General features: G+C 44.0%; 1 long non-coding RNA gene across 1 annotated transcript in view; it reads right to left on the bottom strand.

The window, feature by feature from the left end:
* Positions 1-5,425, bottom strand: part of LOC140106347 (uncharacterized) — a 55,974-nt gene extending 50,549 nt beyond the window's left edge. The window contains exon 1 of the long non-coding RNA XR_011850765.1: positions 5,237-5,425. This is a non-coding gene — a long non-coding RNA (uncharacterized lncRNA). The remainder of the gene's footprint in view (positions 1-5,236) is intronic.
* Positions 5,426-11,355: the final 5,930 nt, after the last annotated feature.

The raw sequence follows: 11,355 nt of genomic DNA, 5'->3' as shown, positions 1-11,355 counted from the left end.
TGCGGGAGCAATGGCTACTCTATGTCACCGTCTCGCCTCCTTGCAAGCCCTAGTTGTACTCCTGATACAGTAGCTCTTGCTCCAGTGCCGGTGTGTATGGTGGAAAAATTACGGTCCTGAAGAAGCCAGACGGAAGAAGGAACCTACCTTCGCATCTGCCATTATAGGAAGATTCCTGATGGTACGTTTCCATTTCCCTCGTAGACATATAAACCCATGGGGCTGAAACACCCTAACACCCCCAAGGAACAATAAACCAATACATAGGAGGTGTCTGGTATTGCAGCTTTGTCAGATTTAAATAAATTGGGCTAAGGTAGAACACCAGACACAGCCCATAGACCTGAGTGGTGCAGTGTTTTGAAAATGTAGGTCACTCCCCTAAAAACTCTGGGTCCCAAATAAATGATGCAATCCTTAGACGTCCCTGCCATCAACCATTGCTATTTACAGACAATCGTATAGTAAAATAGAATAGAATTTATTCACTTGTCCTCATGTTGATTTCCTTTATATATTAGCGATGGAAGATTTTGGTCCATCGCCTGCTGACTAGAAGTATTAAAAACGCTAAAATCCCGAAATTATAATTAGGAATCAGTAGATCTTGGAGTATAGGTATATTCTTAGTGCTAAGTATACAGTAAGAAGCTATTAATTTTGGGTGAAATTTGAATTCGGATTAGCCCCATTGAATCACACATGCAAAATGTTTGTAGGAAATATAGAAGGGTCGGTCTCAGAGCCGAGGGGGGGTCAATCTTATAAGGTAGTAGGGAACTTTAATATTCATTGTATGACATATTATTTCCAGACTCTGAGCCATATACTGTATATACCTCATGTGCTTGCTGACCAGGGCTCATTGCATGCACATATACTGTACTAATGTATGTAAATATAATACTATTTCGGTACAGTGGTTCCTATAATGGATTAACAAAAAAATACTTTGTATAAATTCTGGATATATAGAATTTGGTTCGGCATGGGGATACAGGACAGTATAGAACTGCTTATTGTGATGGCACTAGATGACTTGCATGGCACCAATAGGTCCGACTGCTGGCATGTTCCTCGCCACGGCAATGATTATCAACCACAGTGGTTTTTATATTGTATATAGACTGTTATTAATGTTAAGAAACTACCTATGAATGTCAATCATTCCTTCCATAGTGTCCATTTGTCCATAGTGATGCTGCACATGGTACTTGATAACTTTGCAAAACTTTTTGAGGCGATTTACCATTGAGGATTTACGATTTTTTGGGGAATTTGAGGGCAAAAGCAGATGACCGTGGTCTGTATGCGAATCTAGAACTGTGCTTGAGCGGATTACACGTACAAAGGGGAGTAATGACATGTGATGCAAGGAGTCCCCGCTTCCCTGTAGAACTTTAATCGAAAATCTCCTTGCACTATGATGCCTGGACTCCCGTCCTTGGCATTGATGTTGGTCTGTGAAGTCTCCTCGAGCACACTGATTCTCGGAACGACCCTAGTCGTGTTAAGGTGCCCATCATAGACTGGCCCCATAAGATGATACATGCGGGTATAACATGGGTGCTATGAGGTTAACATCTGGTCTTCCATATACCTTCTTGTCTATGAGTCAACCCCAATTCTCTCTAATGTCTATGGACAGCAATTCGGAAAAAAGATAAATAAAAAATGAGGAGTCATCGAAGACCATAGGAATGACAATAAATGACAACTACTGTGCCTTGATTTGCTGGAAATGCACTGATCGTAGATGGAAATAAAAGTTTTAGGGGTGCCTGCAGAATATGGCCCCACGTGCAGTGTAATTTATGTATATAAGATTCCCTGCAAGTGCCTACTCCATGTTTTGTTTTGTTTTTTTTGCATAGTCTTTATACGTGATTTTTTTTCTTGATTCCTGGGCAGTGAGCAGCAATGTTTTCAACACTGGTGTGAATATGGATCTGTACTGTATACAGCCAGACTCATAAGGGGTATGCATGCTGCATGCCGCACTGAAGTCAATATGTCTGCAATTGTTACCATGCAGCACTGTGTATAATAAATGTATTCCAGAGCTGGATGCGTCTTTATATGTCTGGTTATCCATAGGGAATCCAATGGTGGGAAAGGGACTTATAATTATCTCCAGAGCCCTTTAGGCTCATTAGCATAATTGTAAAAGTTGATATTAGATGTAAGAAGGCCATGGATGACTACTATAAGAAGATTACCACAGTCACGTTGCCTGGATCTATGAGTAAGTGTCCCTGGTCTAGCCATGGACATTTGATGAAATTTATCTGAACCCAACTGTGGTAAGACCAGGCCACCTTCTAATATATATGGGGGGAGTCATCTATCTCTGGTTTTTAGGGGAACTAGAATTGGCTTTTTGGATTTCACCATGCACAATCATCCTCAGCATGGTTGAGCAGAGCATGCACGTGTAAGCAGTCAAAAGCAATAGCTATGAGAATAAGCATTCGACTTGAAGCTATGCAAATTGCCTGCTCATATTTGGGCTCCAAAGTTTGAAGATACATACGGTAAGAACGTAAAGGGCTTTGATTGGTGGTAGTCACTGTCTTGTTTATGGCCACCTCTTATAGGAATAAGATAATGTCATTGCACTATGGTGAATCCAAGTCTATATTCGCACCTGCAATGGGGGCTTTTACTGTAGCATACTATGCTGGTCAATGGGGGCTCATCGGGCGAGCTTGCCTTCCAACTTCTAATTTGAGAATAAAGTTAATTTAAGAGTTGGACTCTCTGACGCTAAGGCCTTTATTCATTATCCTAAGAAGACCCTTCCCCCCGAATAGTAGGTTTAATCCCCATCCATTTGAAAGGGACTGCTTCACCCTGGGATCCAGCCTCACAGTAGATTGAAAGGGGATTTAGAAGTTTGGAATGATGGACTATAATCCTAATTACCTTACATCTAATTACCCATTCACATAACCCAGAGAAACAAAAGCCAAAAAGTAAGCCAGGGGTAAAGGGCTACATAAAATGCTATTGCCCCTTCTACAGTCCTGTGGAATAGGGTTATGGAGGGTCAGGTAACAAGTTTGACACATTTTACATTCTAAGATGATTACAATGTATCATCTTGTATCAGGGGAAGCTACACTATGGCCTCTTGTATTGGAGCTATTGCCCTCTATCGACTAATCTCTAAAGTTTTGGTGACAATGGACAAAATCGGCCGAGGGGTGAATTTACACTCTCTTCTGCCCGAGGTGAACTATAAAATGGTGCACCCCTCCTTCCAACCAAAAGTAATATATCATGTTATATTAGTATGCAAGTTCTCCATGCAGCACCGTTTTGTGCCGAATTGCCCCGGGTTTTTGACGCACGCGATCAGGTTGTGGCACACCGGCACCGGCTTGCACGCGACAGAAATCGGATTCGGACAAACCGCGTAATTTAAAAAAGGAAATGTGTCGCAAGATCAGCACTCACATGCATCGGGAAGAAGAAGGTGAACTCCAGCTGACCTCGGCGCAGCGGCGACACAGGAAGGAACTCGGACGCGCGATCTTAGTGAATCGCACCGGACCCGAATCCTCGTTGGACAACGCACCGCGGGATTGTGACGGGAACGGGTAAGTATATCTGCCCCACTATTCTATATTGTCAGGTCCTGCTTTGTAGCAAATGACTGTGTCCTATGATATTGCCCCCACTTTCCAGCAGTTGGTGCAGCCTGAGGCGAGAGGCTCAACTCGCCTCATGGCTGGTGCACCCGTGGTATTAGCCCATGTGGTATGCACGTCACAACACCCTGAAAGTTAGTGGACATAGACCCTAAAATTATGCAAAATATGCCAACGTGCTGTTGGATCTGAGAGTTTCCAATGGGTTTCTCTACTATTGTATTTATCTACATAGTAGAGAGAAGGGTAAAAATAAAGATGTGAGACCATCAAATCCAACCAAAACATTCACTAGCAACTCCGCGGACCGCATTTCCGTCAGGTTTCATGACTATTTACGCCGCATGTGAAAGGGTCTTTTGGTGGACGCGATCGAATTTTTGTGCAAGCACTCCGACTTTCATGTGCAACAAATCGGGGGCGTGGTGGTTGGACAACCCGACTGATTTGTACTGAGCGCGGGATTTAAAATTCAAATTGTGTCGCAAGCCATGCACTCACATACACTCAGGCGCACGATCTTGGTGAATATGGTGTACCATTCCTATATGAGAAGAGGACAAAAGAACATTTTTGTTGTACTAAAGTTTTTAATTTAAGGTTCGAACTTGGTCTCAAAAGGGAACCTGTCATCAGCAGTTGGGCTAATAAGAGATGAAAATTGGTTGTATAAAGGAGGAGGAGATTTCAGCACTGAAGTTGGGGAGCTCTGAACACCTCCTCCTCTGTCATAGAAATCATAGAGATCTGGTGAGTGATGTCTCTGGATGCAGAACCATTAATTACAGTGTTGGGGGCTTTCTGAAGAAGAGAGAGCTTGACTTCAGTGTTAAAATCTCAGCCTCCCTGACTCTATACAACCAATTTACATCTCACTACAAAGCAGATTTTCTGGATGATGCCACCGCACTGGACCATTAAATAAACAATATCTGGGGGTGTGTCAGCTGTCTGGCAACATACTAGTAGTGGTTTATTAGGTCATTTTCTGCTGACAGGTTCCCTTTAAAGGCATTTCCAGGATTAGCAAAGAGAGATTTGTTTTTGTCCCTTTGACTAAAAGACCAAAAAGATCAAACACAGATCAGTGCCCCACCTGTCCTTATCTGGTATTGCATACACAACTCATTTACTGCTATAGAAAGCAGCTGTAATACCAGAGACAACCTGTGGACAATAGTGGCGCTGTTTCTAGAGGGAAAAAAAAAAAAACACAATAAAAACGGCCATCTTTTCTCCTAATGCTGGAGAAAAGTTTTCCTTTAGAGGGTTCCAGCATGGAGGGCACCAGGTCCTTCCTCTTGACCCCTGTGATGACCCCTGCAGGCTACTCGTGGTCCATGTGTGTTATATGACCCAGCTAGCCCCATCCTGTTCCTAATCTAGCCTAGGGGGGCAATATCACTGTAGGAGATTGGACACTAGAGATGCTCTGAAGTAACGGGGGTCCTAGTCAGATCCTAGACTGACACCAGACATAAAAGTGAAAGTGTCCCCCAATCTGTGGCTGTGACCTCATCCTCCTGGCACAGGTAGAGGCATCAGCACGTGACGTCACCCCCGTGGCACATATCCCATATTACCTCATCCTGGCCAAATTCTCCCGTCTGTGGGTCACATCTATTGTCAGAGCCCTGAAAGCCTCCATTGATGTGGCAGGAGCTGCAGAAGGTTGCACATTGTTGGCAGGTTGACCCCTATGTGAACCAGGAGCTTCTGCCCTGCTGACCTTGTCTGGAAGGTGAATCTTTGTGCTTGCACCAGGAGGCGTCAATGACTAACTTTAATTAGCTACTGAAGGCTCCTGTGTCTATTGTCCACCCCCCACCCATCCTAAACAAGGCATTAACCCCTTCTGCTGAGCTGTCCTGCAGAGCATCTCACATACAACCCATTTATAATCATCTGTAAGATGCTCTGCAGATCTATGGGGGGGGTGCGATCTGCACTGAGCGAATTGTAAATTGTCAGAGCATGCTTTGTAGCATAACATAATATGGGGTTGTATGTTAAATGCTCTGCAGCACACAATAGGAGAAATGCTCTGCAGGGCAGTAATAATAGTACATTCCGTACAGGGCAGAATAATGTTCGGATTACATCAGATACTCTGCAGGATGGGATGAGAAATGCTTTGTATGATGGGATTATTTGTGATGGGAAATGCTCTTCAGGACGGGATTATATGTGATGGGATGAGTGTTGCTCTGCAGGACAGGATTATACAGGATAAGAGATGCTCTGCAGGACAGGATTATATGTGATGGCATGAAAAATGCTCTGCAGGATGGGATTATATGTGATGGCATGAGGAATGCTCTGCAGGATGGGATTATATGTGATGGCATGAGGAATGCTCTGCAGGATGGGATTATATGTGATGGCATGAGGAATGCTCTGCAGGATGGGATTATATGTGATGGCATGAGGAATGCTCTGCAGGACAGGATTATATGTGATGGCATGAGGAATGCTCTGCAGGATGGGATTATATGTGATGGCATGAGGAATGCTCTGCAGGATAGGATTATATGTGATGGCATGAGGAATGCTCTGCAGGACAGGATTATATGTTATGGCATGAGGAATGCTCTGTAGGATGGGATTATGTGTGTTGGTGTTTGAGATGCTCTGCAGGATAGGATTATATGTGTTGGTATAAGCAATGCCCCAGAAGACAGGATTATATGTTTTTGAACAATGCAGGACAGGATCATATGTGCTGGTATGAGCAATGCTCTGCAGGATAGGATCATATGTGCTGGTATGAGCAATGCTCTGCAGGACAGGATTATATGTGCTGGTATGAGCAATGCTCTGCAGGACAGGATCATATGTGCTGGTATGAGCAATGCTCTGCAGGATAGGATCGTATGTGCTGGTATGAGCAATGCTCTGCAGGACAGGATTATATGTGCTGGTATGAGCAATGCTCTGCAAGACAGGATTATATGTGCTGGTATGAGCAATGCTCTGCAAGACAGGATTATATGTGCTGGTATGAGCAATGCTCTGCAGGACAGGATTATATGTGCTGGTATGAGATGTTCTGCAGGATAGGATCATATGTGCTTGTATGAGCAATGCTCTGCAGGATAGGATTATATGTGGTGGTATGAGCAATGATCTGCAGGACAGGATTATATGTGCTGATATAAAATGCTCTGCAGGACAGGATATGTCTTGTTATGAGCAATGCTCTGCAGGATAGGATCATATGTGCTGGTATGAGATGCTCTGCAGGATAGGATCATATCTGTTGGTGTTACAGATGCTCTGCAGGATGGGCTTCTATGCGCTGGTATGAGATGCTCTGCAGGAGACATTAACCCCTGAGTGCCCGGGGCAGGCGGGGAGGAGGAGGATAGTAGTTGCTGCTCTTGTACGTTTCTCTGTCCGCAGAAAAGTGAAAGCACAAAATTACCAGCAATGATTTCGCTTCTGAGGAGAAGGCGCTGGTTTCTCGCCCTCTTCCGGGCTCTGGCGTTTGGTTGCGGGCAATGAACTTGGCGCGCGGGGACAGAGGCCGCAGGGTTCACCCGGGGGTCACGGCCCCGCGCGCGCGGCGGGGGTCAGCAGCAGGTCACCTCCTGGGAATGGGAGAGGGCAGCCCGAGGTCACCGTGTCAGCGCCGGCAACATGCGTGTGTGTATGGAGGCCGAGCCCTCCGCTGCTGTGCCGGGGGTGTGCGCTCTGCTGCGACTTGTGCGCTGCGATCATTTTGTCGCACATACAAGAAGCTGCTGGATGAATGTCCATAATAAATAACATTTGCAATGGCACTGCCAGGGCTACTGGCCTTGTTTGTAGTGGTGTTAGTTTAGGCCGTGTTCACACATTATTGGCTCTTGAATTATGTTTCCAACGCAGCCAATGGCAGATACATTAGACCTAAATATTGTTAACCAGTTCCCTATTGCAATTGTTTTGATGTAAACTGTGTTCAGAGTAGCTCCTCCTCCAATGCACTCTAATTGTGTTGCTAAATGCAATTCAAGTGCAATGTGTGAACATGACCTGAGGTTGTAGGTAAAGAGTAGCGGACCCCAACTTTAGGTTCAGCTTCATTCATTCCGCCTAATGCGCTGCAGCGCTTCTGTCATCCAGTCACTAGGTGACCGCCAAGTGGATGGGCATTTAACCTGGAAATGCTGTATGACATTTTGAGGATTTCCCACATCAGGGTGATGCCACACATGGTGTTTTGAACCTGTTTTTGGTCCGTTTTTAAGCAGTCTGTCCAAAAACATATTTTTTAACACATGCGTTTTTTAACGGACTGCTTAAAAACGGACCAAAAACGGGTTCAAAACGCCATGTGTGGCATCACCCTCAGGTGATGATTCTGCTGCGTTTTTTTAAATTGCACATTTGATTCATATTTTGATGTTATCAAATAGGATTCCTGAATAAGTGTCTTTATTTTGCGTTTTAGAAGGTCTGTGTTTGTGAGGTGCGTTTTCTGAAGAAAACCAAACACGGACCAAAAAAACAACAAGACTCTGCCTTTTTTTACAGATTCTAAGAGGCACAGATGTATTCAATTAAAACACATCAAGCAGTGCGCTTTGAAAACGTAAACATAATTGAACATTAAGGGTGTGGTCACACGTACCGCTTCCACTGCATTTAGAAACACGTGCCACAGCTCGATTGCATATGCATTTCTACACTGGGGGACATTTACTTAAAGTGTCGGTGTCTGCACTGGCTTTGTTACCGACCTGCTCTCGGTAAGAAGACACACATTTAATATTGTGGAGCTGTGCAGAGACATTTCTGGCCCCGAGCCCATTTTCTGTCCCTGGGACCAAAATCTGTCCCGAGCACCAGAAATGTGTCCAACAGTCCCTGCTAGACCAGTTTTCTTTTGGTCTACTTTCCGCCAGTTTACAAGGGCTGCGACACATATTAATTGTGTCTGAGTTTCCACTCCGCCAAAGCCACGCCCCTTTTCGGAGAAGAGTCGGAGCAGACGGAAAAAGTCATTTTTTTTGTCCCCGACAGCTAATAAATAGGTAGGAGAGCAGAAGATGCGGTGAAAGCGCCACAAAACTGGCGGAAACACCATAGTAAATGTCCCCCAATGCGTTTAAACAACGCAAGACACTGACCGCTGGCACACATGAACCAATTTTTGGGCCGCATTTAAACAGTCTGTTAAAAAAAGCAAGCTTTTTTGAAAACGCATCCGTTTTTAACCGGTTTTACCAATTATCTTAATTAAAATTGATAAAAAATGCATGCGTTTTTTAACGGGCTGCCAAAATGCCATATGTGCCGCCGGGCTAACCGGTGAAACGCATGTTAGATCGGGACGTGGCACCTCCTCCCCTCCCGTGTGCTTGCATTGCATTTCTAAACACAATGCAAGTATTATTGGGTCATAATACTGAATTTCATGAAACCTGAGCCTAAAGGGTCTTTTCCAAAAAATAAAGAATAAAAAAACTTAGCAAATAAGGGTTAATATTTGCTCTTGTTCCTGATCGCTGGCCCCCAATAGTCCATTGGGCGCATGTATGTGAATCCAGCTAATTCCAAAACGAAACGGACCCAGCAATCATTTACATGTGAGTCAAAAAGCTGGCGCAATTGTCCATGCCCAACCTTCCTGTAACCACCCTGGCATCATTCCTCTGGCATCTCTGACTCACAGTTTTCCCTGCAATTGGACACGGAAGACGCTGCATATGACAGAAGTACAAATTATACCAACATTTCCAGGCACAGTCGCTACATGTTCAACATTGCATAGAATGAAGCTGGGGAGTAGGAGCAGGGTCACACCTCACCATGTTCTGGAGATTATCTAAGCTAGAGCTGAATTATTATCATATAATACGAGGGACAGTTTAATAAGAGGGGTAAAGCTCTAGGAAATATGGTGTCCCCCTGATCTGGGGAGAATTTAGAAATAGATACTTTGTCAAGAAGCAAATTTCAGGACCATGGAAAGGTCTTCCATGCCAGGTTTAGATATGGGTGTTTTATATGTATCGGTGAATAAATATCCTATTTGTGGGCATACACTCTATGTATCATAGTCATTTATGATGCAAGTTACACAATTACAGTTTGGTATCGCTGTTTAGCAGGAAAGCAGGGTCTCCTTACATGATATATCACTATGATGCGCAGAGTTCTGTCCTCTGCGCTGTGGTTGGTCTGTGATTCACAGATAGACCAAGGCCGTTTGCCGACCTGACTAAAGAAGGATCCACTCTGTAAGTATCCACTAATAGTGGATTATAGTAGAGGCGATTTGGGCATTAGCCCGGGGCCCAAGCCTTCTAGGGGGCCCACGGCCATCTAAACCACCCACAATATCCTTGTGAATTTCTGCTCTTAATACACATGTAGACAGGAGCCCTTAAACCCTTAAAGGTACTGAAACAGCAGTTTGAAAGCTGTCAGAAGGGACACATCCTCCATTCTCCAAGAATCGGGAATCTAGTACCATATGTCGGAAGTGAATTCCAGACTCGTAGGAGTTATGATATCCATACAGCCCAGGGCCCATGGCAGTCGTAATCCACCCGTTACCCACATCTTAGTTGGAATAAGTGGAATTGAATCAGCGTCTACTATATTTGCAGATTATTTTCCAGAATTTGGAATCCGCAGCTATGTTCATGTGCCCTTTGGGAATAGGTGCCTATAAGTCAGATAAATCCACCAGTTCATCAGTAAAACCCAACGTGTTTATATGTAGGGGGTTGTCCAAAACTTCAACATGCTGCAATTCTTCCATGGAAAACAGATGGATGCTTGGACAAAGCGAGAATGGATGTGTATTAGTCATTTTAGAGGAATACCTTTGAGGGAAGTAAATTGTGTCTGAGATATGTTGAAGGTCCATACCCAGTTTAATAAATCATATTGTAGGATTCTGGTTGAGGGCTAAGGTTGGGGTCTGCAGTGGGCATCAACAAGAGTTGCTCAAAGAATGGAAATTAGGTATCATGGTGCAAACAAGCCCCATTATTGTTCCTTATGACACCCTTTTTATAAAACAATTTAGGAGTTTAAGTAAATTTCATTAGAAGTAATATTTGTCTGAGGAATTTTCCCATTTTGCATTTTGACTCCTTTATAGTTTTGAGAATCTGCACCTTCTTGTCCAGCCATATATTACACTAAACTTGAGAATTTCTTACCTTTGGGGCTCGTTCTGGCAAGCCCATTTATAGCGATGAGTAAAACTTTCTCACGTGATGTTCCAGACAGATCTCCAAATGAGCAAGTCGCTCTTCGTGTAGTTCAGGTGATGAGATCATGACGTGCGCTGCACATGAGCCTCAGCTGTTCCTGTGAGCAATATTACAGGACTTGCTCAATTCCATATTGAAGGTCTCCGGCATCATCCTATGGGTTGTGTTAGTCCCTTACGATGGACATGCCAGCTCGGGGAATAACTGAATGATTTCTGCCCACCAATCTGCATACAAAAAATTGCAAACCTAATGGGAGCGATCCGAGGCTGCCATAATTATTTCCAAGACCCGATTATCTAAGAACAATAATTGCTCCACTTTTGCAGCTATGACTTGGAAGAGGGGCCATTTGAGAACATGGTGATATTTGGATGATGTTGGGAAGTAGTGACTGTATTTAGGATTTTGTTCAGGGCTGAATAGTTTACAGGTGAACTAGAATATCGGTACGGGAATCCGTTCTTGCTTGATTTTGTTTTCTCGTG

The sequence above is a fragment of the Engystomops pustulosus genome, chromosome 11, assembly GCF_040894005.1.
Source record: "Engystomops pustulosus chromosome 11, aEngPut4.maternal, whole genome shotgun sequence".
Taxonomy (NCBI): domain Eukaryota; kingdom Metazoa; phylum Chordata; class Amphibia; order Anura; family Leptodactylidae; genus Engystomops; species Engystomops pustulosus.
Note: the sequence above shows the minus strand (reverse complement) of the source record. Positions and strands in the feature narration are given on the sequence as shown.